The 26793-nt window shown below is 37.9% G+C and overlaps 1 pseudogene; it reads right to left on the reverse strand.

Moving 5' to 3' along the window:
- Positions 1-496: 496 nt before the first annotated feature.
- LOC147998340 (small ribosomal subunit protein eS26 pseudogene) lies at positions 497-25202 on the reverse strand (annotated as a pseudogene).
- Positions 25203-26793: the final 1591 nt, after the last annotated feature.

Here is a 26793-nt window from a genome sequence, read left to right on the forward strand (position 1 = left end):
AAGTAGGGAGAGAGTGGGCAGCCCTGTCTAGTCCCTGATTTTACTGGGATTGCTTCAAGTTTCTCTCCATTTAGTTTGATGTTAGCTACTGGTTTGCTGTATACTGCTTTTACTATGTTTAGTTATGGGCCTTGAATTCCTGTTATTTCCAGGAATTTTATCATGAAGGGGTGTTGAATTTAGTCCAATGCTTACTTAGCATCTAATGACATGATCATGTGTTTTTTTTCTTTGAATTTGTTAACATAGTGGATTATGTTGATGGTTTTCCATATATTAAACCATCCCTGCATCCCTGGGATTAAGCCTACTTGATCATGATGGATGATTGTTTTGATGTGCTGTTGGATTTGGTTTGCAAGAATTTTTTTTTTAAATTATCACTTTTATTTTTCCATGGTATTTTTCTTTCTGCCTTCATGAAATCACCTCTTTACATGGGCTTTGGTGGAGGTTGTGCTGCAGCGCCAAGAGGTCTGAATCGTGGTGAGGGTGTTCAGTCCTTCAGTGCCTCACAAGATCGATTCCTGATGACCTTGCTATGAATGGCACATCTCACGCAGTAGTGCAGCTTGACATAGAGCTTGGGAAACACATAAGCGTTGAAGAGACTTGCTTCAGATATGTCCCTGACTGCAGAAGCTTCTACAATGTTCCAAATGACAAACTTCTTAATGGCCTTATCCTTGCGCATGCACCGGACACAGATCGTGCATCGAATTGTCTGCACATGGCCATGGCCCTTTTAGGCACAACCATTGTTTCTTTTTTTATTTTGGTTATATTGGAACCAAGACTCCGGTTTGGAAGAATTTTATTGAGTATTTTTGCGTTGATATTCATAAGGGAAATTGGTCTGAAGTTCTCTTTCATTGTTGGGTCTTTGTGTAGTTTAGGTATAAGAGTAATTGTAGCTTCATAGAAGGAATTCAGTAGTGCTCCATCTGTTTCAATTTCGTGGAATTGTTTGGATAGTATTGGTATGAGGTCTTCTGTGAACGTGTTATAGAATTCTGCACCGAACCTATCTGGATCTGGGTTCTTTTTGGTTGGGAGACCTTTAATGACTGCTTCTATTTCTTTAGGATTTATGGGGTGGTTTAAATGGTATATCTGTTCCTGATTTAACTTTGGTACCTGGTATCTGTCTAGGAAATTGTCCATTTCCTGCAGGTTTTCAAGTTTTGTTGAATATAGGCTTTTGTGGTAGGATCTGATGATTTTTTGAATTTCCTCTGATTCTGTAGTTATGTCTCCCTTTTCATTTCCGATTTTTTTTAATTTGGACACACTCTCTGTGTCCTCTCGTTAGTCTGGCTAAGGGTTTATCTATCTTGTTGTTTTTCTCAAAGAAGCAGCGTTTGCTTCTGTTGATTCTTTCTATGGTCCTTTTTGTTTCTACTTGGTTGATTTCAGCTCTGAGTTTGATTATATCCTGCCTTCTACTCCTCCTGGGTGTGTCTGCTTCTTTTTGTTCTAGAGCGTTTACATGTGCTCTCTCCTGTTTCTTTCTGCAGGCACTCAGAGCTATGAGTTTTCCTCTTAGCACAGCTTTCATTGTGTCCCATAAGTTTGGGTATGTTGTACCTTCATTTTCATTAAATTCTAAAAAGTCTTTAATTTCTTCCTGTATTTCTTCCTTGACCTGGTTATTACTGAGTAGAGCATTGTTCAACTTCCATGTATATGTGGGTGTTCTTTCCTGATTGTTATTGAAGACCATCTTTATCCTGTGGTGGTCTGATAGGACGCATGGGATTATTTCTATCTTTCTGTACCTGTTGAGGCCTGTTTTATGACTGATTATATGGTCAATTTTGGAGAAAGTACCATGAGGTGGTGAGAAGAAGGTATATCCTTTTGCTTTAGGATAGAATGTTCTATAAATATCTGTTAAGTCCATTTGGCTCATGACTTCTCTTAGTCTGTCTCTGTCTCTGTTTAATTTCTGTTTCCATGATCTCTCCATTGATGAGAGTGGGGTGTTGAAATTTCCTACTATTATTGTGTGAGGTGCAATGTGTATTTTGAGCTTTAGTAAGGTTTCTTTTATGTATGTAGGTGCCCTTGTATTTGGAACATAGGTATTTAGGATTGAAAGTTCATCTTGGTGGATTTTTCCTTTGATGAATATAAAGTGCCCTTCTTTATCTTTTTTGATGACTTTTGGTTGAAAATTGATTTTATTTGATATTAGAATGGCTACTCCAGCTTGCTTCTTCAGACCATTGGCTTGGAAAGTTTTTTTCCAGCCTTTTACTCTGAGGTAGTGTCTGTCTTTGTCTCTGAGGTGTTTTTCCTGTAGGCAGCAGAATGCTGGGTCCTCTTTGCGTATGCACTTTTTAATCTGTGTCTTTTTATTGGGGAATTCATCTACAATATATGAAGAACTCAAGAAACTAGTTACCAAATAAATAATCCAATTAAAAATGGGGTATATATCTAAACATTATTTTCAACAGAGATCACAAATGTCTTGGAAACAATGTTCTATATTATTAGTCATCAAGGGAATGCAAATCAAAAGTACTTTGAGATTCCATCTTCCACTAATCAGAATGACCAAGTTCTATAACACAAATGACATCTCAGGCTGGCAAACATGCAGTATAAAGGGGACACCCTTGCATTGCTGGTGAGAGTAATATATAGACACTATGGAAATCAATGTGGTGGTTCCTCAGAAAATTGAGAAATTATTTTTTGAGGATTGATCTACCTCAAGATCTACTTACACCACTCTTTGGCATATACCCAAAGGATGCTTCAGCTTACCACAAGGACACTTGTTCATCTTTGTTCTTTGCTACTCTATTCATAATAGTCAAGAATTGCAAACACCATAGATACTTGCCAATGTATGAATGAAAAAAAATGTGGTATATTGACAGAGTGGCATTTTACTCACTATTTTAAAAAAAATAAAGTCATGAAATTTATATGTAAATGGAGAGAAGTAGAAAAGATTCATCCTGAGTGAGGTAACCCAGACCCAGAAAGACAAATATGGTACAGTTTTATTTATATGTCAATGTTAGCTGGCCTTTGATAAGCAAGCTATAGTTTGTATAACCACAGAGTTCATGTGCAAAGTAAGTGAATGGGGGTGGGTGAGAATTGATTTCCCTAGGAAGGGCAGATAGAATAGATAGTTATGGATGGATTAGGGGGGACATGGATGGGAGGATTGAACTGAAAGAGGAGGAAATACAGAGTAAGGGAAAATATGGAGAAATACAGCTAAAACTGAGGTCATCTGAAAGGCCATATGGAAAACCAATGCAATAGAATCTTCACCAAATATAAACATATATAAAGGTGACCAAAAGGAATAGGAGAGATAGATCCCCAAGTGGGCCTCTTTTATCATCAATTAAAGCTCCTAGTTCCAGGAATGGGTTACATCTAATAGAATTACTGGTCAGCCCAGATTCAAAGTCTTCGATCTACACTGGAGACTGCAAGCTGTGACACTGTAATAGTGATACAAAGCTTATGTATTATCTGTTTGGCTTTAAGTTCCATTTCATGAGATAGAACTCATATCCAACACTGCTCAGGGACCTAGGAGAAAATCAATACTGCCATTCTGGTTAAGTAGTAGTTTCAACCTATGGGTTACACTATGGTTCATAAGAGTTGCAGAATCATATTTATGAAGTAGTAGTGAAACAATATTGTGGTTAGAGCATCACCACAACATGAGAAACTGTATTAAACTGTATTAAAGGATCACAGCATTGTGATCTTTTGAAGAAACCTAGGCATAAATGACTCCTAATGATATTCTCCTATACTCTCAGATCAGGTTTTGCTCATACACATTATCATCAGAAAAGCTTCTTTTTTAAGTGGATAAGAATACAGAGAGCCGGGGTTGGGGATTTAGCTCAGTGGTAGAGCGCTTGCCTAGGAAGCGCAAGGCCCTGGGTTCGGTCCCCAGCTCCGAAAAAAAAAAAAAAAGAATACAGAGAGCCACAGATAAACAAGATGTAGAGGGAGAGTGGTACCTTGAATGCTCAGTCTTAAATGGGATGTCTCCAAACCATTCTTATTTTAGAAATTCTTGTGAGGAAAAACGTTTCTTGTCTACATGTACATCTTTTTGTTTTCTTTATTAACTTGAGTATTTCTTATTTACATTTGGATTGTTATTCCCTTTCCCGGTTTCTTGGCCAACATCCCCCTAACCCCTCCCCCTACACTTCTATATGGATGTTTCCCTCCCCATCATTCCCCCATTACCGCCCTCCCTCCCCCAAGAATCCCGTTCACTGGGGGTCCAGTCTTGACAGGACCAGGGGCTTCCCCTTCCACTGGTGCCCTTACTAGGCTATTCATTGCTACCTATGAGGTTGGAGCCCAGGGTCAGTCCATGTAAAGTCTTTGGGTAGTGGCTTAGTCCCTGGAAGCTCTGGTTGCTTGGCATTTTTGTTCATATGGGGTCTTGAGCCCCTTCAAGCTCTTCCAGTCCTTTCTCTGATTCCTTCAACGGGGGTCCCGTTCTCAGTTCAGTGGTTTAATGATGGCATTCACCTATGTATTTGCTGTATTCTGGCTGTGTCTCTCAGGAGGGATCTACATCCGGTTCCTGTCGGCCTGCATTTCTTTGCTTCATCCATCTTGTCCAATTGGGTGGCTGTATATGTATGGGCCACATGTGGGGCAGGCTCTGAATGGGTGTTCCTTCTGCCTCTGTTTTAATCTTTGCCTCCCTATTCCCTGCCAAGGGTATTCTTGTTCCCCTTTTAAAGGAGGAGTGAAGCATTCGCATTTTGATCATCTGTGTTGAGTTTCATGTGTTCTGTGCATCTAGGGTAATTCAAGCGTTTGGGCTAATAGCCACTTATCAATGAGTGCATGCCATGTGTGTTTTTCTGTGATTGGGTTACCTCACACAGGATGATATTTTCCAGTTCCCTCCATTTGCCTATGAATTTCATAAAGTCATTGTTTTTGATAGCTAAGTAATATTCCATTGTGTAGATGTACCACATTTTCTGTATCCATTCCTCTGTTGAAGGGCATCTGGGTTCTTTCCAGCTTCTGGCTATTATAAATAAGGCTGCGATGAACATAGTAGAGGACGTGTCTTTGTTATACGTTGGAGCATCTTTTGGGTATATGCCCAAAAGTGGTATATCTGGGTCCTCAGGTAGTTCAATGTCCAATTTCCTGAGGAACCTCCAGACTGAGTTCCAGAATGGTTGTACCAGTCTGCAATCCCACCAACAATGGAGGAGTGTTCCTCTTTCTCCACATCCTCGCTAGCATTGTTGTCACCTGAGTTTTTGATCTTAGCCATTCTCACCTACATGTACATCTTGTGCTTTTTTTAGGTTCTTTTCCTTCTGCTTGCTTCCAGTTTGTTTTTCTTTTGTATTATTTTGTTATTGTTCTTTAGATGTCAGTTTTCCACCAAGAGTCAGACAAGTTGTAGATTCCAATAGGAGGAAAGGTGAGGAGTTCTCAGAGTAGTTGGGGAGGGGAGACTATAATTAAAATATACTTACATAGTTGTGTACTTACATATTAATATATGGCATAAATTTATTTTAAATAAAATAAAGAAAAGTTCAATTGTAAATTCAAGAGATTTTTTGCATGATGTGGTAGTTAGCAAAATAGTTTTGTATATTTAAAATTGCTAAGTAGATATTTAAGGTTTTAGTGTAAATATAAATCATGTGAAACAATATAATTAGCTTATTTAGATATTGCTCAGTATACATATATTTGAAACATTGTATTTCAGTGTCTATAATATTCATCAAATAAAATATAATGATATTATAATCAGAGATGTCATCTAAATTGATTGTTGTGGTTTGAGTGAGAAAGGTCCCTATTGGTTCATCTATTAGAATTTTTGGTCCCTGGTTGGTGTAACTGGTTGAGAAGGATTAGGAGAAGTTGCTTGCTAGTGACGGTGTGTCACTGAGTTTTCAAAATCTGTTACACAGATGACACACATGTATGTAACACACATATACATAAAATAAACTGAAATAAATATTTTTGAAGTCTATTTTTTAAATTTATTTTTACACTCCAGTTTTTATTTCCCTCCCAGTCCACCCCCACCACCTGCCGACAGTTTGACATCCCATACCTCCTCCCTACCCCCATTCCACGTCTCCAAAATGATATCCCCACCCTACTCACCTCACAAGTCCTCTACACATCCTGGGGCCTCCAGTCCTTTGAGGGTAAAGTGTATATTCTCTGACTGAACCTAAGCTGTATATGTGTTAGAGGCCTCATCTCAGCTGGTGGATGCTGCCTGGTTGGTAATCTAGTGTCTGAGAGATCTCAAGAGTCCAGGTCAATTGAGACTGCTGGTCCTCCTACAGGGTTGCCCTCCTCCTCAGCTTCCTTCAGCTTGTCTCTAATTCAACCAGAGGGGTCAGCAGCTTCTGTGCATTGGTTGGGTACTCATATCTGCATCTGACTCTTTCAGCTGCTTGTTGGATATTTTGGAGGGCAGACAGGATAGGTCCCTTTTTGTGAATGTTCCATAACCTCAGTAATGGTTACAGATCTTGGGCCTTCCCTTGAGCTGGGTCCCACTTTGGGCCTGTCACTGGACCTTCTTTTCCTCAGGCTCTTCTCCCTTTCCATCCCTGCATTCCTTCCAGAGAGGAAGAATCATGGGTGAGAGCTTTGACTGTAGGATAGAAACCCCAACCCTCACTTGATGCCCCCCTGTCTTTCTGCTGAAGGTATGTTCAGTAAGTTCCCTCTCCCCCTTCTAAGGCATGCCATCTAGTGTCCTCCCCTTGGAATCCTGAGAGTCTTTCACTTCCCTGGTCTCTGGTACATTCTAAAGGTCGTCCCAACCTTTTTCCTCCCTAGGTTTCTGGAGGTAAATATTTTAATTTTATTTTTTCTTCAGAGTAAAGGTGTTGTAAATTGCACAGGTTTAAACATTTCTTATCCCAACAAGGACCCACCATCTTGTGTACTAGTGTGGCATACTCTTAAACTTAACAAGTATAAAAGTATTAACAAAAGTACCATCCGAATTTAACAGTGTTTCCTTCTCCATATGCCTTTCATCAGTCAGAGTAGTCTCTTTTCTAGTCTTTGAATTTTTCAGTCATTCTTATTTCTATATTTTTCCAATTAATTATTTCCCTGAATCATTATTCTGCCAATACTTCCCCCAAATCTATCCCTCTGTCTAGGCAGAGTAAATGTTTGCTGAACTGGGTTTTATTGATTTCTTACAACCAGTGATCTTTACCTCCCTTAAACTTCAATAACGCTGTGTGAAAAATCCAATAATTCTTTTGTTTAGTTGCTGGTTAAAAATATGTTCTAAGTTTTAGTTGTATCGTGTTTAAAAGGTCTTTATCGTTGTAACATAATGCATCTCTGAAGTAAAACAAGAGTCATAATTAATTATCAATTCACTTCATAAATTTTTAAGGAACAAAAATGATTGTATTATTCAATTCCTTGGATGGAAATGTGAAAAATAAATTTAAGTCCACAGAAATCTTAACACTGACTGTGAAAGCATCAATACATGGCTGAGAAGTGCTCTGAAGGAAAGGGATGCTGATTTACTCTGGCATTTTCGTCAACATTATTAATAGCAGCGATGCTAGTATTAGTGCTGTTAAAGACAGATTTTGTTGGCTGAAAAGGCAACAGAGAGTGCAATTTCTGCCGCAGGAAGGTAAAAGCCTTCAGGGATGACAAACCAATCTCCAGACAGGGAATGCTAGAGATACAAGTTAGTGTTTCTGGTCAACTCAGAAATCAAAGAATAAAGACTGTTCTCTTGCAAAAAAGATAAAATAAAGCCACAAGCTCAATGAAATCCATTGTGAAGACAGATATTTTCAAAATGATAGCTTAGAATATCACATTGATTTTCTTATCTATATTAACTAATCTTAAAGGTGCAATCAAGTAGTTCAGATCAAAATTCAACCAATTTCTATTGAATAGGGCCATGCTCAAGGATTGTGCTGGATGTAGAGGGGACACAGGAGAAATCACGTAACTATAATGAGTTTAACACAGTGACATTTTTGTTGTTATGAAGTGGTGGTGGGTGGCTACAGTACAGCATGTCCGTAAAATGCACCTGAGCCTCAGTTCTAGCCCCAACACCGCAAAATAAGATTTTTTGTTTGAGATGAAGAAAATAAGGAGGATAGGGAAGGACAAAACAAAGGAAGGAGTAGTATGTAGACAAAAACTTTAACAATCCTTGATTTTCATCATGTTTAATATTTTTGGCCTTTTCTCTAATATTTCCTTCACTATATTTTTCTGTTCTACCAAGTCATCAGGTATATAACCATTACACCCACCCCATGACTCAGCCTCATCAAATTATTTATGCCAGAATCACATGTTCTTGAATTTTCTCAGGTTGTCCCTTGGGCCCCAATTATTCTTACAGACTAAGCTGAAAATCAACTTCTAAGAAATTTTTCTGACACTTTAAATCAAAATAATCCCCCCTCCAGGATGCTATATCACCTAATAGATAAGTGAGTCACAGTTTGAAAGTGAGTGGGCAATATTTAGTTTATGTTTTATCCCCCATATCAAATGGGTATGAAGTTAGGAGAATTTGCATGAAACAGAGTGCATACAACTTAATGCAGTGTCTTCATTACATTCCTATGATGTGAAGAGACATCATGAAAATGTTTGTGGACTTGCTGAGAGTTTCATAGAATGTGTTCATGGTCACCATGGCAAGGAGCATGGTGGCATGCAGGCAGGCAAGTATGGCACTGGAACAGTAGCTGAGTGCTTATTGCTGATCCACAGGCAAGGAGAGAGAGAGAGAGAGAGAGAGAGAGAGAGAGAGAGAGAGAGAGAGAGAGAGCAAGAGCAATTGAGATTTGTGTGGACTTTCAAAACTCCAAGATAAACCTTCTAACCATTCCTAAATAGTTCACCAACAGGAATCAAACCTCAGATATATGAGCTTACTGGAACCATTCTCAATCAAACCACTACATGCTGAAGATATCACAACACAGAGATGATATATTTATGATTACTGGGATGAGGGAGTGAACTGTAGGGTTGGGCCAATATTCATGCTTCATGAACAGCACATCTGCCCAGCCTCCTAAAAGAGCCTTTGCCACAATTATAACAGTGAGAAATACAGATGTCAGTACTGGAAAACCTGATCTGTAGGACTCAATGCTATCCATGCCATACATATATATAAGTAAAATTTTTTTAAAATATCTTTAAAAATTTGGACTTTTACATTAATCTTACAAGAGGTAAAAGTCTAAATTCAAACAATCAAAAAGGAAAAAAAATAAGCATCAAATCTGATCATTAAAAAGTGAGTTTGCATAATGAAATAATAAAATTAATGTAAATTACACACACCAAGAATGAATTGATACTGAAATAAGATCCAGAAAGTATCTCTATAAATTAAAAAGTGGGCTGTGGATAGAGTTTAGTGCTACAGTGCTTGTATAGTGTCCATGAGGCCCTGTGTTCAATTACTAATCCTGTGAAAAGAAAGAAAAAAGGAAGAAATAAGGACAAAAGAAAATCAAAACAAAGGAAGGAAGGAAAGAAAGGAGGGTAGGAGAGAGGAAGAAAAGGAAAAGAAATGAGGGGGAGGGAGAGATAAAGCTTCAGAGAGGCAGACATGCCTGGGAAACCAGAAGAGACTGCACTCTGCACACATCTCTGACGCCAGAGAGAAAAACACCAAACGCCATCTGGAACCCTGGTGCACGGAAGCTCCTGGAAAGGGCGGCGCACATCTTCCTGGTTGCTGCCTCCCTAGAGAGCTCGTAGGCAGCACCCTACGAGAAAACTTGAGTCTCGGGACCACAGGTTAAGACCAACTTTTCTGCTGCAAGTGACCTGCCTGGTGAACACCAGACACAGGCCCACAGGAACAGCTGAAGGCATGTAGATGGGAAAAACTACACGCACAAGAGCAGAACACTCTGTCCCCATAACTGGCTGAAAGAAAATAGGAAAACAGGTCTACAGCACCCCTGACACACAGGCTTATAGGACAGTCTAGCCACTGTCAGAAATAGCAGAAAAAAGTAACACTAGAGATAATCTGATGTCGAGAGGCAAGTGCAGGAACCCAAGCCACAAAAACCAAGACTACATGGCATCATTGGAGCCTAATTCTCCCACCAAAGCAAACACGGAATATCCAAACACACCAGAAAAGCAAGATCTACTTTCAAAATCATATTTGATCAGGATGCAGGAGGACTTCAAGAAAAATGTGAAGAATTCCCTTAGAGAACAAGTAGAAGCCTACAGAGAGGAATCACAAAAATCCCTGAAAGAATTCCAGGAAATCATAAATAAACAAGTAGAAGCCCATAGAGAGGAGTCACAAAAATCCCTGAAAGAATTCCAGGAAATCATAAATAAACAAGTAGAAGCTAATAGACAGGAGTCACAAAAATCCCTCAAAGAATTCCAGGAAAACACAATCAAACAGTTGAAGGAATTAAAAATGGAAATAGAAGCAATCAAGAAAGAACACATGGAAACAACCCTGGATATAGAAAACCAAAAGAAGAGACAAGGAGCTGTAGATATGAGCTTCACCAACAGAATACAAGAGATGGAAGAGAGAATCTCAGAAGCAGAAGATTCCATAGAAATCATTGACTCAACTGTCAAAGATAATGTAAAGCAGAAAATGCTACTGGTTCAAAACATACAGGAAATCCAGGACTCAATGAGAAGATCAAACCTAAGGATAATAGGTATAGAAGAGAGTGAAGACTCCCAGCTCAAAGGACCAGTAAATATCTTCAACAAAATCATAGAAGAAAACTTCCCTAATCTAAAAAAAGAGATACCCATAGGCATACAAGAAGCCTACAAAACTCCAAATAGTTTGGACCAGAAAAGAAACACCTCCCATCACATAATAGTCAAAACACCAAACGCACAAAATAAAGAAAGAATATTAAAAGCAGTAAGGGAAAAAGGTCAAGTAACATATAAAGGCAGACCTATCAGAATTACACCAGACTTTTCGCCAGAAACTATGAAAGCCAGAAGATCCTGGACAGATGTCATACAGACCCTAAGAAAACACAAATGCCAGCCCAGGTTACTGTATCCTGCAAAACTCTAAATTAATATACATGGAGAAACCAAGATATTCCATGACAAAACCAAGTTTACACAATATCTTTCTACAAAGCCAGCACTACAAAGACAATAAATGGTAAAGCCCAACATAAGGAGGCAAGCTATACCCTAGAAGAAGCAAGAAACTAATCGTCTTGGCAACAAAACAAAGAGAAGAAAAGCACACAAACATAACCTCACATCCAAATATGAATATAATAGGAAGCAATAATCACTATTCCTTAATATCTCTGAACATCAATGGCCTCAACTCCCCAATAAAAAGACATAGATTACCAAACTGGATACGCAACGAGGACCCTGCATTCTGCTGCCTACAGGAAACACACCTCAGAGACAAAGACAGACTACCTCAGAGTGAAAGGCTGGAAAACAACTTTCCAAGCAAATGGTCAGAAGAAGCAAGCTGGAGTAGCCATTCTAATATCAAATAAAATCAATTTCCAACTAAAAGTCATCAAAAAAGATAAAGAAGGACACTTCATATTCATCAAAGGAAAAATCCACCAAGATGAACTCTCAATCCTAAATATATATGCCCCAAATACAAGGGCGCCGACATACGTAAAAGAAACCTTACTAAAGCTCAAAACACACATTGCACCTCACACAATAATAGTAAGAGACTTCAACACCCCACTCTCATCAATGGACAGATCATGGAAACAGATATTAAACAGAGACGTAGACAGACTAAGAGAAGTCATGAGCCAAATGGACTTAACGGATATTTATAGAATATTCTATCCTAAAGCAAAAGGATATACCTTCTTCTCAGCTCCTCATGGTACTTTCTCCAAAATTGACCATATAATTGGTCAAAAAACGGGCCTCAACAGGTACAGAAAGATAGAAATAATCCCATGCGTGCTATCGGACCACCACGGCCTAAAACTGGTCTTCAATAACAATAAGGGAAGAATGCCCAAATATACGTGGAAATTGAACAATGATCTACTCAATGATAACCTGGTCAAGGAAGAAATAAAGAAAGAAATTAAAGACTTTTTAGAATTTAATGAAAATGAAGGTACCACATACCCAAACTTATGGGACACAATGAAAGCTGTGCTAAGAGGAAAACTCATAGCCCTGAGTGCCTGCAGAAAGAAACAGGAAAGAGCATATGTCAGCAGCTTGACAGCACACCTAAAAGCTCTAGAACAAAAAGAAGCAAACACACCCAGGAGGAGTAGAAGGCAGGAAATAAACAAACTCAGAGCTGAAATCAACCAAGTAGAAACAAAAAGGACCATAGAAAGAATCAACAGAACCAAGAGTTGGTTCTTTGAGAAAATCAACAAGATAGATAAACCCTTAGCCAGACTAACGAGAGGACACAGAGAGTGTGTCCAAATTAACAAAATCAGAAATGAAAAGGGAGACATAACTACAGATTCAGAGGAAATTCAAAAAATCATCAGATCTTACTATAAAAGCCTATATTCAACAAAACTTGAAAATCTACAGGAAATGGACAATATCCTAGACAGATACCAGGTACCGAAGTTAAATCAGGAACAGGTAAACCAGTTAAACAACCCCATAACTCCTAAGGAAATAGAAGCAGTCATTAAAGGTCTCTCAACCAAAAAGAGCCCAGGTCGAGACGAGTTTAGTGCAGAATTTTATCAAACCTTCATAGAAGACCTCATACCAATATTATCCAAACTATTCCACAAAATTGAAACAGATGGATCACTACCGAATTCCTTCTATGAAGCCACAATTACTCTTATACCTAAACCACACAAAGACCCAACAATGAAAGAGAACTTCAGACCAATTCCCCTTATGAATATCGACGCAAAAATACTCAATAAAATTCTGGCAAACCGAATCCAAGAGCACATCAAAACAATCATCCACCATGATCAAGTAGGCTTCATCCCAGGCATGCAGGGATGGTTTAATATATGGAAAACCATCAACGTGATCCATTATATAAACAAACTTAAAGAACAAAACCACATGATCATTTCTTTAGATGCTGAGAAAGCATTTGACAAAATTCAACACCCCTTCATGATAAAAGTCCTGGAAAGAATAGGAATTCAAGGCCCATACCTAAACATAGTAAAAGCCATATATAGCAAACCAGTTGCTAACATTAAACTAAATGGAGAGAAACTTGAAGCAATCCCACTAAAATCAGGGACTAGACAAGGCTGCCCACTCTCTCCCTACTTATTCAATATAGTTCTTGAAGTTCTAGCCAGAGCAATCAGACAACAAAAGGAGGTCAAGGGGATACAGATCGGAAAAGAAGAAGTCAAAATATCACTATTTGCAGATGATATGATAGTTTATTTAAGTGATCCCAAAAGTTCCACCAGAGAACTACTAAAGCTGATAAACAACTTCAGCAAAGTGGCTGGGTATAAAATTAACTCAAAGAAATCAGTAGCCTTCCTCTACACAAAAGAGAAAGAAGCTGAGAAAGAAATTAGGGAAACGACACCCTTCATAATAGACCCAAATAATATAAAGTACCCCGGTGTGACTTTAACCAAGCAAGTAAATGAACTGTACAATAAGAACTTCAAGACTCTGAAGAAAGAAATTGAAGAAGATCTCAGAAGATGGAAGGATCTCCCATGCTCATGGATTGGCAGGATTAATATAGTAAAAATGGCCATTTTACCAAAAGTGATCTACAGACTCAGTGCAATCCCCATCAAAATACCAATCCAATTCTTCAAAGAGTTAGACAGAACAATTTGCAAATTCATCTCGAATAACAAAAAACCCAGGATAGCTAAAACTATCCTCAACAATAAAAGGACTTCAGGGGGAATCACTATCCCTGAACTCAAGCAGTATTACAGAGCAATAGTGATAAAAACTGCATGGTATTGGTACAGAGACAGACAGATAGACCAATGGAACAGAATTGAAGACCCAGAAATGAACCCACACACCTATGGGCACTTGATTTTTGACAAAGGAGCCAAAACCATCAAATGAAAAAATGATAGCATTTTCAGCAAATGGTGCTGGTTCAACTGGAGGTCAACATGTAGAAGAATGCAGATTGATCCATGCCTATCACCCTGTACAAAGCTTAGGTCCAAGTGGATCAAGGACCTCCACATCAAACCAGATACACTCAAACTAATAGAAGAAAAACTAGGGAAGCATCTGGAACACATGTGCACTGGAAAAAAATTTCCTGAACAAAACACCAATGGCTTATGCTCTAAGATCAAGAATCGACAAATGGGATCTCATAAAACTGCAAAGCTTCTGTAAGGCAAAGGACACTGTGGTTAGGACAAAACGGCAACCAACAGATTGGGAGAAGATCTTTACCAATCCTACAACAGATAGAGGCCTTATATCCAAAATATACAAAGAGCTCAAGAAGTTAGACCGCAGGGAGACAAATAACCCTATTAAAAAATGGGGTTCAGAGCTAAACAAAGAATTCACAGCTGAGGAATGCTGAATGGCTGAGACACACCTAAAGAAATGTTCAACATCTTTAGTCATAAGGGAAATGCAAATCAAAACAACCCTGAGATTTCACCTCACACCAGTGAGAATGGCTAAGATCAAAAACTCAGGTGACAGCAGATGCTGGAGAGGATGTGGAGAAAGAGGAACACTCCTCCATTGTTGGTGGGATTGCAGACTGGTACAACGATTCTGGAAATCAGTCAGGAGGTTCCTCAGAAAATTGGACATTGAACTGCCTGAAGATCCAGCTATACCTCTCTTGGGCATATACCCAAAAGATGCCCCAACATATAAAAAAGACACGTGCTCCACTATGTTCATCGCAGCCTTATTTATAATAGCCAGAAGCTGGAAAGAACCCAGATGCCCTAGTCCTGCAGTGACTTGAATTGCCAGGGTAGGCTGGTACCCGGAGGCATGTCCCCCTTGTCATGGCAAAGGGGAGGAAGAGATAAGGGCAGGGGCTTTGTGGGGGGTACTGTGAGCAGGATGTGTGTGTGATCATATTGTGAAGTAAACAAACAAACAAATAGATAAATAAACATACAAACAAATAAATAGGGAAGGGGCTTATTCATGTATATCCATTTACTGCTGAACTTATATCATTATTTTTTAGTAACTCTATAGCATCCTTTCAATTTTAGAGACTTTTCAGCCTAATTTGAAGGGTAGATCTAGTGATACTAAACTTCTTGTGAATGTTTTTCTTTGGGAATATCTTAATTTCCTTCTCAGTTTGGAAGGACAGTTTTAGTATAGAGTCAGTTTTCCGCTGCTAGTTTCTTTTTTAAATCTATCACCTATCAATTGATCGACCCAACTCTGATTTAAAAAAATTTGCACTAAGTTGTTTGCTATTTTTAATTATTATTTTATTGTTTTGTATGTATTTGTGTTTTGTCCTTATGCAAGTCTAGGTACCACATGTGTACAATGCCCTCCAGATGAGGGCATCATTTCTTCCTGAGACTAGTCTTACAAACTGAGCTTTCATGTGGATGCTAGATATAGAACTTCGGCTCTCTGGTAGAATAATCATTTCTCTTAACTACTGAGTCCCCAACCAGTCCCTACTTACTAATATTTATGAAGATTGTTGATATCCTATCTGATGTAACCTGGGGAGGAAAGCAACTATTTGGCTTATAATCCAATAGAGAAGGAAGCCAGAACAGGAACTCAAGCAGGAATCTGAAGGCAAAAGCTAATGAAGATGACATGGAGGGAAGCTGCTCACTGGCTTGCTCACATGTCTTGCTCAGCCTGCTTTCTTATAGAACCCAGGACCACCATCTCTAAGTGGGGCCCCTCACACAATATGACCCTTCCACACAAATCACTATTTAATAAAATTCCCCCACAGGCTTGGCTCTATCATATTTAAGGATGGCATTCTTTCAAATTGAGTTTCCCTGCCATCTGATGACACTGGCTTCTGTCAAGCTGGCATTAATTCAATCAAGACAGTTGTTTTCATTCTAATTTCATCAAGAGTTCCCTTGTCTTTCTCTTTCAATATTTCAGTAATGTTATGTCTTAGTGTGGGGTTTTTTAGCTTGGAGTTTTATATACTTATATTTGTATAACCATGTATTTTCCATAAATTTAGAAATGTGGGAGCAGTTATTTTTCCCTTATGAACTTTCTTCCTCTTCATTTTTCCTTTGCTCTACTTTATGGTTTTTCATATATCCCTTAAGTCCTGTTTCTTTGTTATTCCCCACTGTTTTAATTTTTTGTTTCCTGATACATGCTCATTTCAAAGGTTGTTTACAAGTTAACTGATACATGATTTCTTCTATCTGTTCAAGTCTTTATGAAAGTTTCCACCTTTCTATTTTCATCTCCCTGATTTCTATGTTTCTTTTCTAAAATGTCTTTTTTGTCTCTGTTGATACTGTCATGCTTTTTTTTTTTATAAATATTTTCTTTATTTCCTTTGGTATTTTCCGTTAAATCTTTTATGTACAAAGACATTGTTTTAAAGTGTTTTGTTTATTTAAGATGGTTTCTAGAGATTAATTTTGTTCCTTTGAATGGAATGCTTTCCCTTTTGTTCATATGCCTTATGATCTTTTGTTGGATATTAGATTTGTAAAGACAGTGATTCCTTCCATTCTTTGCAGACTGGCTGTGCAAGAGAAGAACTTTACTAATTAACAGGATATATTTGAGCTTGGGATCATCCTGCTGTGAAGGCTTAAAGTCTCTCATTTTTCTGGGCATGTGTCTTCTCTGGGTCAATGTGTGTGCTTTTGTTGATTTTACATTGGGCACAGCTGGGTTTTAACATCTTAATTTCCCTAAGAGTCTTCCCACTGGTTTTTCTCAGGGTTTTAAACAATTCTATTGTATCCTCCTGTCTGTAATCTCTTGCCCTGAGCATCTGTGGATTTGCTGCCCCCCCTGCAGCACATTTATGAAAAGCTAGAGATCTGAGTTGTTGCACTTTGGGCCATCTGAGCTTTGACTTAAGGGACATAGAGACCAATCCTTCAGGCATCAGCCAGATAGGTTAGAAAATTACCAATTATTGACACTCTGCTGTCTCTTGTTCAAGAGAAGGAATCATGTACTGATCTGATATTTTCCATAAACAGTGCCAGGATATGCTAGGGAGGAGTTAGGGTAAGCAGGGGAGAAGTCCCATTATATTTCCGCCCATTTACATTTGCTTACAAGCATCCAATTTGCTTTGCTGCTGTACTGGTTGAATATTTTGACCTAACACAGAGGAATTTTAGACAATATTTTGTTTATGCAATATTTCTGTGAAAGACTGAATACCTGAAACTTCTTAGTCTTTATGTGTTCGTGGTGGTGATGGCAGTGGCAGTGGTATACCATGCAGATGAGATGACTGAGCAACAAATTGGGGGAAATAGAAAGTTCTTCACTGATAGTTCCTGTTGAAATCATGATAAGGAGACTAAGGCAGAGATTTGGTCATATTGACACACATAATCAGACTTGGAAATAAGAGACATGAAATTGGTGGAGGAGGTAGAGAGAGAAAGACAGAGACTGAGAAACACAGAGAAAGGGGGAAGAGAGGGAGGGAGTGAAATATATGTCATGAAATGGTCTGCCATATAAACTGTATGTTGCTGTCATTGTTAGGAGAATCTGTTTTTCCAGCTTCCAAACATCATTGTTGAATGTGTTAAGCTATAAAGTTTAACTGTTCTGACCCTTAGTGACTTCTATAATCGTGCCACCTCAGTGTGCAACAACTGTTACCTGAGGGGAGAGGATCTGGAAGGAACTAGTTTATTGATAACCTGCTCTAAAAGGTCTTTGAGCTCTTGGCTCTGAGTCAAATCATTACTTCTGCATGTATAGCTTCTGTCTGGTTGATCCAATCACCTGGGTAGTAAAGGAAGAAAAAACACAAAGCTAATACTCTTGGTATTTATGACACCCAGTAAGGCTGTGGTATTCATAGCAGAGTCTCCCTGTTGAGTTTGAATACTTACAGAACAGCCTCAAATTGCATCCTTTGCCATCTTCTCCTAATCTTGCTATCACTTGTCAACCTATATGAGGTAGGTTTTCTGGTATGAAATGGTGGTCATTTATTCTTTTAGTTTTTATTTACAGGACATGTATTGATGTACAGGTGAATGTGTCCTCATGCGATGGGATAGACTAACAGTTCTCAACTTTTCTATAATGTTCTGACACATTAATACAGTTCTTCATGTTGTGGTAACTGCAATTATGAAGTGATTTTTGTTATTATTTCAGAACTGTAATTTTGCTACCATTATGAATTGTAATGTAAATATCTGTGTTTTCTAATGATCTTAAGTGACCCCTGTGAATGGATTGATCACCCACAAAGGGTTGTGATCCACAGGTTAAGAATTTCTGGGTAAGGTATTTAGTATTATTTTTATTGAACTTGGGGACCACAGCTTGTGCCCCAAATCAGGGCCAATTATGAACAAAATTCATATTGGAAAGAGAAATCAACAATATCAGGAGTCTTACCCAACATGACCACATAATTTAAACAAAACTTTCTACAAAAACTTTTGGGAACTTGGGTATTGACCAAATCCCCATACCTGTTCCAATACTGGGAATTTTTAGTGTAATAAAAGAAATTAAAATTTTAGAAGAAAAAAATAAAATTATAAAGAAGATACATCTTATTATGAGGTAAGCAGCTTTCCTTAGCTACAGTTACAAAGCTGTGCCAGGTTTGCCCTTTGCTTAATCTATTAGTTAAGGTGCAATAGTCAATCTTGCCAGGCCTGAAAGTTCCAAAACAGCAAGATGAACTCTCTACCCTTCAAGGAATAAACTTCCACCGTGAATAAAGAACTTATCTAAGCATGGGAACTTTTCATCTATTGCCCCATAAATCCCCCGAGACCACCCTCTACTTCAAAATGGGGACAGTTGTTCTCTGAGGCATATAATACTCCATTTTCCCAAGCCCACACTTGAATAAAACTACCTTCTCTCTAATTGCTATATTCATACCAGCAGCAGGTCCAGGCCCTGGAAAGGTGCCTATTGTATTCTGTTTTTCAGATCAAGTGATCCTCAAACTTCCTTCTGAGCCCTGCTTTCAAATTTTACATCAGTGTTTCTGTTGAGAGGGAAACAAGAACCATGGCATCATATTAACACATCAAAGACATGATTTACATTAATATCTATTATTATTACAATTGTTATTACTTATCTCTTAGCAGCTACCCAAAAGCCAAAATTAACCCATCTCAACATGTTTAAAATATGTATATTTTAAATAAAACAAGGCAAAAGTATCTATATACAGGTCTACTCTGAAACTAGTCTTTTAATTTTTATATTTTAAATTTATCTAGTAAAAGTAGTTCATATTTTGAGTTCTTAATAAAAAGATGATCTTAGGCATAATGACATTATATCTCCTAAATTCTGTGATTAGATTATTCCATCCTTACCATTAGAAAACACCAGACCAAAATCATTTTAAGGCAATGAACTTGAAATTAACATTTCAATTAGTATGTTAGAAAAAACCCGCCAGATATATATTCCAGAAATTTTCTTCTTTTAAAAATAATTTTAAAATTTCTGAATCCCTGAATACAGAATCAGAAGCATTCTTATGCAAGGATGGAAGGGAGACAGACACATACTCTGAGACAGAAAGATAGTCACAGAGACACAGAGACAGACACAGAGACAAAAACAGATGGACAGAGACAGAGAGAGACAGCGAGAGAGGTAAAATTGAAGTGGGTAGAGTTTCTTTTCTGGAGTTCCAGGAGAAGAGATTTCAATAGGTGTCATTTTTCATAGGGAGTTTCAAAGTATATGTAAATCACTGAAACTTGTCAAATAGATGAACAGAACCCCAATTGTTCAAGAGAGCCCCAAACCAGGTGTTCTAAATAATTCAATAAATCCAAAGGCAACATTTTGATTATCTAAAACAATATCCAAACTCATTTTTCCTGTGCCATCAAGTAGAGGTAAAAAGCAGCTATTGCCAGTTAAAGTGAAAGGATTTTTAGCCTCTCTTAAAAAGACAGTAATCTACTATTTACAATAGAACCAGCTTGGATTTATTGTAGAAGGAGATACCTAGGCCCCGAGGTGGATGGGTCAATATGTAAGAAGAATATGGAGGAGGAAAACAATGATAAAGCAACAATGGTATATTTAATATTGTTCTGGGCACTTACATGTATTTGTAGTTCTATTGGTCTACTCTCTTATCAACCACTGCACTGTATTAATTTCTTTTTGTAGACACCATTTATCAGGTCAAAGAAGTTCCCTTTAATTTCTGGTTTGATGAGAGTTTTTATCCTAAGTGGCTTTTTAATTTTCATCAATTTTCTTATCTGTTGATACTGTAAATTATACTGATTGAATTGAAATTTATTGGTTATGCATAATGAAAATTTATAGAAATTAATAATAATGATTATTATAATTAGTTTAATTATTTTGTGTTTTTCCCTATGCTAAGAACTTCATGGTAGAGAAATGTTGGTTTCTTATCATGCCTGATTTGCTCCTGCTTCCACAAAACCAAACTTCCTAAGCTTCAAGGACATCAAAAGAAGGAAAGCTTCTGGGGAGAAAGTAAAGAATTTGTGTGTGTGTGTGTGTGTGTGTGTGTGTGTGTGTGTGTGTGTGTGTGTGTGAGAGAGAGAGAGAGAGAGAGAGAGAGAGAGAGAGAGAGAGAGAGAGAGAAAACAATGGATGGTGAAAGATATAATTCAACAATATAAATGAGATGTACGGAAAATCATATTTTATTTTACTGTACCTGTTTTTGTCTTTGATAATCATGAATATTTCTGCAACTTTCTCTATAACAAGCACTATGCTAGGTATTGAGTGTAAAACAGTGAACAAAAGAGGTGAGGCTCTTGCCTCTACAATTCTAATAGTCAGGGGGAAAGAGACTACATGATTAAGTCATTATACAAATGTAAAAAATATAACTGAGTGAGCAGTGCAAAAGTCCCATGAATGATTCAATAACCCTTTAAGGATAGTTACAAATACTCAGCAAAAGAGAGAAAAACAGAAACCAGGGCATCTACGGGTGGTATAAAGTAGCATGGGGGAGGAGGCTGTTATCATAGATTATAAGATGGATAACAATCTTAAGAGTTGTTCCATGTGATGGTGGTGGGGAAACTGATCATGAAAATAAACTCAGCCAAGGGAGCAGGAGTGCTTTCAGGTATGTCAGTGGTATTGCATCCTAGGTGAAGCATGCTCAAGGTTGTGTTAGAAAGGAAGAAATCACAACTCCTGGGACTATTTGTAAAAGGACTGGTGAAATCTGAGTCAAAAGATGAGAGCAGAACTTTTAAATGGAAATGAACAAGTGAGCAAGGTTGATGCATAGTACTTAAAGTTTGAGAAGTTTTCTTGAGGAATTGTATTTGTATACTATACAATTCCTACTACCATAGGAAGTCAATGAAGTCTGTAATAATAGGGCAGAAGGGTATGATTTTCAAATGTCTCTGATGCATGTCAAAATAACTTAGAGTTGATATGTGCAGATTAATTAAAACCTCTAAGAGTGTTCATTTACGGAGTATAATGGTGATAGTGGTAGATCTGGATGGACTGGCAGTATAGTGAAGAAAATTTTGATTTTTCTTGTAATTGGAAGGAAAGGAGAGATACACTCAAATAACCAACAACTCAGGCAACGCTTGTTGATGCTTCTATTCACTAAGCAAGGGAACACTGAAAATGGAACAGGTAGGGTGGGATTATGAACTATTAACACCAATTTATTTTTAGAGATGTTAAATTTGAAAGAGCCGATTCCTAGTTGGTGAAAGTGGTTTCTCTCTGTGTCTCTGTGTCTCTGTCTCTGTGTCTGTGTCTGTCTCTGTGTCTCTATCTCTGTGACCATGTCTGTCTCTATGTCTGTGTCTGTCTGTGTCTGTGTCTGTGTCTGTTTCTGTGTCTCTATCTCTGTGACTGTGTCTGTCTCTATGTCTGTGTCTGTCTGTGTCTGTGTCTGTGTCTGTGTCTGTGTCTGTGTCTGTGTCTCTCTCTCCCTCTCCCTCTCTCTCTCTCTCTCTCTCTCTCTCTCTCTCTCTCTCTCTCTCTCCCTCTCTCTGCACCTCTCTGTGTCTGTTTTTCCCTCTGCCTTCTCTGCTTCATGCTTATAGACAAGACATAAGCTCTCATCTATTGTTCCAGCACCATACTTGATGCCATGCTCCTTGTCATGATGGTCATATAACTACCCTCTTAAACTATAAGAAAAACCCCAATTAAATGCTTTGTCTTATAAGGTGTCTTTGTCGGGGTGTTTTGTCTCAGAAATAGGACAGTATCTAAGACAGAAATGTCATGTTGGTAATATAGGTTTGCATAACTAATTAATAGCTCTGACTAGGACATTGTAGTAGAAAATAAATAAAGTATCCCAAGTACTTTTAGAAGATAATATCAAAACATCTTAGAAATAAGTTTAATATCTGGAATGAGGAAAAGGAAAGATGAAGGATGAAACTTATGTAACTGCATAGAAACCTATGTTGTTTCTTTTGGGATGTGGCTATGAGGAAGCTAAATAGAAGAAGTTGTGCATGGGGTGAGAACAGCTCCAAAAATCCCCATGAAATAAGAAAAAAATGTGTAGTTTCCATGTTTTTCAGCATTAATTTGCCCAAAGAGTTTCAATTGCTCATTACATGTTTCTCACTACTTTGGCTGAATAAGTAATCATTTCTGAGGCTAGTCCTTAAAAATGGAATATCATCATTTTGCTAGGAGGGGTTTATATACATTCCTTTCAGCACAGCTACATAAACTTCAGGGGCAATTATGCTATCTGAATTCCCTTTGGTGAGTAAGATTTTTCTTTGCATGTTTAGGCTGTAGTTTTGGTTTATCAAAAGAAAAATGAAAATCATTTCTGAATTTTGGAAATTGCTTTGACAAAACACCTGTTACAGCTATTGATTCCTACGCTCGTCTATCCTAAGACTTGAGTTATCCTCATTAATTTTGCATCACTGGCAATTATACAAAGATTCTTTCTTCATAATGAAAATCCACTTGGCTTTGCCATGTAGACCATGGAGATAATTAAACTGGTTTAATCAAAGGTTTATGTGATTAACACTTTTTGACATACCCATGAATCTATTGTAGGCATCAGGTGATGACTGCTGGCAGAGTTTCTGTCTCTAGGGCCAATGTCCTTTGAATGTCATTGGAATGTTTAAAATAACGTTTGAAGGTGAATCCTCAGGAAATACTCAATTTAAGTGATCTACATTTTATGGAATGGAATTAACCTTTAACTCCATTATATCTTTAATAATGTGTGAGAAAATGTTTCCATTAATATCCTTTTCTTTAATTTAGACCAAAATCTTTGTTAAGATTGTTCAATACCCTTTGGTAAGTCATTTATGAATCATATGTGTGTATGCATATGTGTGCATGTACACAGATCATAAGACGACTTAACTGAGTAGAAGAAAATAGCATCCGACATAAGTGATACTGCTTTTATTACAGTGCAGACCTTCTTTAAACTTAGCAGCATTTCCTAGCTGCTACAAACTTATCCTCAGACTGGTGAACCTATTTTTCTTAAAGTAGAAATCATTCTGAAACAGAAGCATGGGGAATGAATGCTGCCTTGGGATATTTGTATTCATCAAAGAGTTATAGTAATGGATCGGATATCATTGATTTTTTTTTGTAATTTCAAAATTACACATTACCTTGGATTCAGATTTGTTCGCTCTCTGAGAATGTGATAGTAGAATTAGCAAAAGCTATACAAAATACAAGTTTAAGTAAAGAATTATGTCTCTTTGATTAGGAACATTTCATTGGACTCAAAAACAAGTTGTTACGTGTTAATGTTTGCATGCCTTTGGGAGCTCATTAGGCAATAATTCCAAAAGAAACAACCCATTCGACAAACAAAACAATGCAGAAGCTCCATGTCTGAACTTGCTTCTTTCCTGTCCCATCTTTGAAGTTTACCCCATTTCCTTCCTTCCCATTTTGTGCATCACTTAATTTTTTACCTTGACTCTAATTTCTAAATCAACATTTTTTTTCTTGTTAGCATGTTCTATATTGCCAGGCATAATGGTACATGCCGTTGATCCAATCATTTAGGAGGCAGAGGTAAAAGGATCTTTGGGGGTTTCAGGCAATTCTGATCTAAATAGTGACTTCCAGGCTAGCCAGAGTTTCAAGGTGAGATGCTGCCTCAAAAAATGTTCTGGATTATTTGTCCTGATAAGCGTTCAGGGAAGAATGGCCTCAGGCTTTATGGGTATCTCTTCTCTGTAATCTGGTTTCTCCAGGTCTGTGATGATGGGCCTTTTTCAAAACCAACAGTGAGGAAAGCAGTTAAAGTATCACTACTGATTAGGTAAAAATATAAACTCACACCTTTAGCCAACTAATGTAGAAATATAGAAAGAGTAAAATAATAAGCATTGCTAGGTCCATCATTCTGGAACAAAATTTTCATTAGTACTGGGGACGCTTCAATCTAATAATTGCAAAAAGGAATGAGATGGAATATATGTGATGTTACACAAATATGCCATTTTATTAGCTGTTTTCCCCTTAAAATGTAGACTTTACAAATTTTCATGTAGAGTTTACAGTGATGTTAATGGTTGTGCCATGATGCATTGTGTATTGATTTGTATTTAATTAGGCTGGCCATTTGAACATGAAAAAAACTGGATGTTTGCAAAGCATGTCTTTAACATTTTCCTAACCTCTTACATTTCTTGATATAGCTCCTACTTGAATTTCTCATTCTTGCCATTTCCAGGACCTTCTATAATGTGAGTTTAAGAACTTAGTCTGTGTTCTTACAGATATCTTACAGACTGAGAAATAGGGAAGACTCATATGTAGAGATTTCTCATGTCCTTCAGATGGGGAAGAGGATATATTATTCAGCACTCACTTTTTTTGTCCTTTCCATATGAACCCCTTTTCCCTTGAGGGGAAAAATTCTTCCTAACTTTTCCAGTCCCCTAATCTGAAACTGCAGTCTCAAAGGTTACCAGTGATTTTCTGATCTCTAGAGCCAAAGCTTCTTTTATTCCTTACCTCTGTGCCATGTCGCAGATTATCCTTAGAACTCTTTCCTTGTAGATTTGCCCTCCTACCTGTCTGATTACTCATCTCCTGTTACCTTTGATGGCTTTTGCTTTCTGCTGTCTTCCCATAGGCAGCCTAGAGACTCAGTCTTTGGGCTTTCTTTTATCTTTCCTCTCTCTTTCTTTTTCTTTGAAAGCATGATCCCTTAAGCCTAACTGTGATTGTAAAAGGTGACACCATTCTTTAAATCAATGAGAACTAAGAGTTTGAAGTTATCTTGGACCGTGCTTTCCGTGCCTGATCTAACCAGTCTTCACATCCTGTCAGTTATTTATTTCTTCAAAATAATCCCTTAGGCACTTTGATGCACCATGAGTTGGTGCTCATTCTTTAGGTGACACTTCTATATTATTCACTAAAACAAAGTCCCCCTCTATGAAACTGGTTAATGATAACTTTCAAATGTGCCCACATCTGTTAAGAAGAATGGTCATAAAGGAGCCAAAACCATCCAATGGAAAAAAGATAGCATTTTCAGCAAATGGTGCTGGTTCAACTGGAGGGCAACATGTAGAAGAATGCAGATTGATCCATGCCTATCACCCTGTACAAAGCTTAGGTCCAAGTGGATCAAGGACCTCCACATCAAACCAGACACACTCAAACTAATAGAAGAAAAACTAGGGAATCATCTGGAACACATGGGCACTGGAAAAAATTTCCTGAACAAAACACCAATGGCTTATGCTCTAAGATCAAGAATCGACAAATGGGATCTCATAAAACTGCAAAGCTTCTGTAAGGCAAAGGACACTGTGGTTAGGACAAAACGGCAACCAACAGATTGGGAAAAGATCTTTACCAATCCTACGACAGATAGAGGCCTTATATCCAAAATATACAAAGAACTCAAGAAGTTAGACCGCAGGGAAACAAATAACCCTATTAAAAAATGGGGTTCAGAGCTAAACAAAGAATTCACAGCTGAGGAATGCCGAATGGCTGAGAAACACCTAAAGAAATGTTCAACATCTTTAGTCATAAGGGAAATGCAAATCAAAACAACCCTGAGATTTCACCTCACACCAGTGAGAATGGCTAAGATCAAAAACTCAGGTGACAGCAGATGCTGGCGAGGATGTGGAGAAAGAGGAACACTCCTCCATTGTTGGTGGGATTGCAGACTGGTACAACCATTCTGGAAATCAGTCTGGAGGTTCCTCAGAAAATTGGACATTGAACTGCCTGAGGATCCAGCTATACCTCTCCTGGGCATATACCCAAAAGATGTCTCAACATATAAAAGAGACACGTGCTCCACTATGTTCATCGCAGCCTTATTTATAATAGCCAGAAGCTGGAAAGAACCCAGATCCCCTTCAACAGAGGAATGGATACAGAAAATGTGGTACATCTACACAATGGAATATTACTCAGTTATCAAAAACAACGAGTTTATGAAATTCGTAGGCAAATGGTTGGAACTGGAAAATATCATCCTGAGTGAGCTAACCCAATCACAGAAAGACATACATGGTATGCACTCATTGATAAGTGGCTATTAGCCCAAATGCTTGAATTACCCTAGATCCCTAGAACAAACGAAACTCA

The sequence above is a fragment of the Rattus norvegicus genome, chromosome X (genome assembly GCF_021556685.1).
Source record: "Rattus norvegicus strain SHRSP/BbbUtx chromosome X, alternate assembly SHRSP_T2T, whole genome shotgun sequence".
In the NCBI taxonomy this organism is placed as follows: Eukaryota; Metazoa; Chordata; class Mammalia; order Rodentia; family Muridae; genus Rattus; species Rattus norvegicus.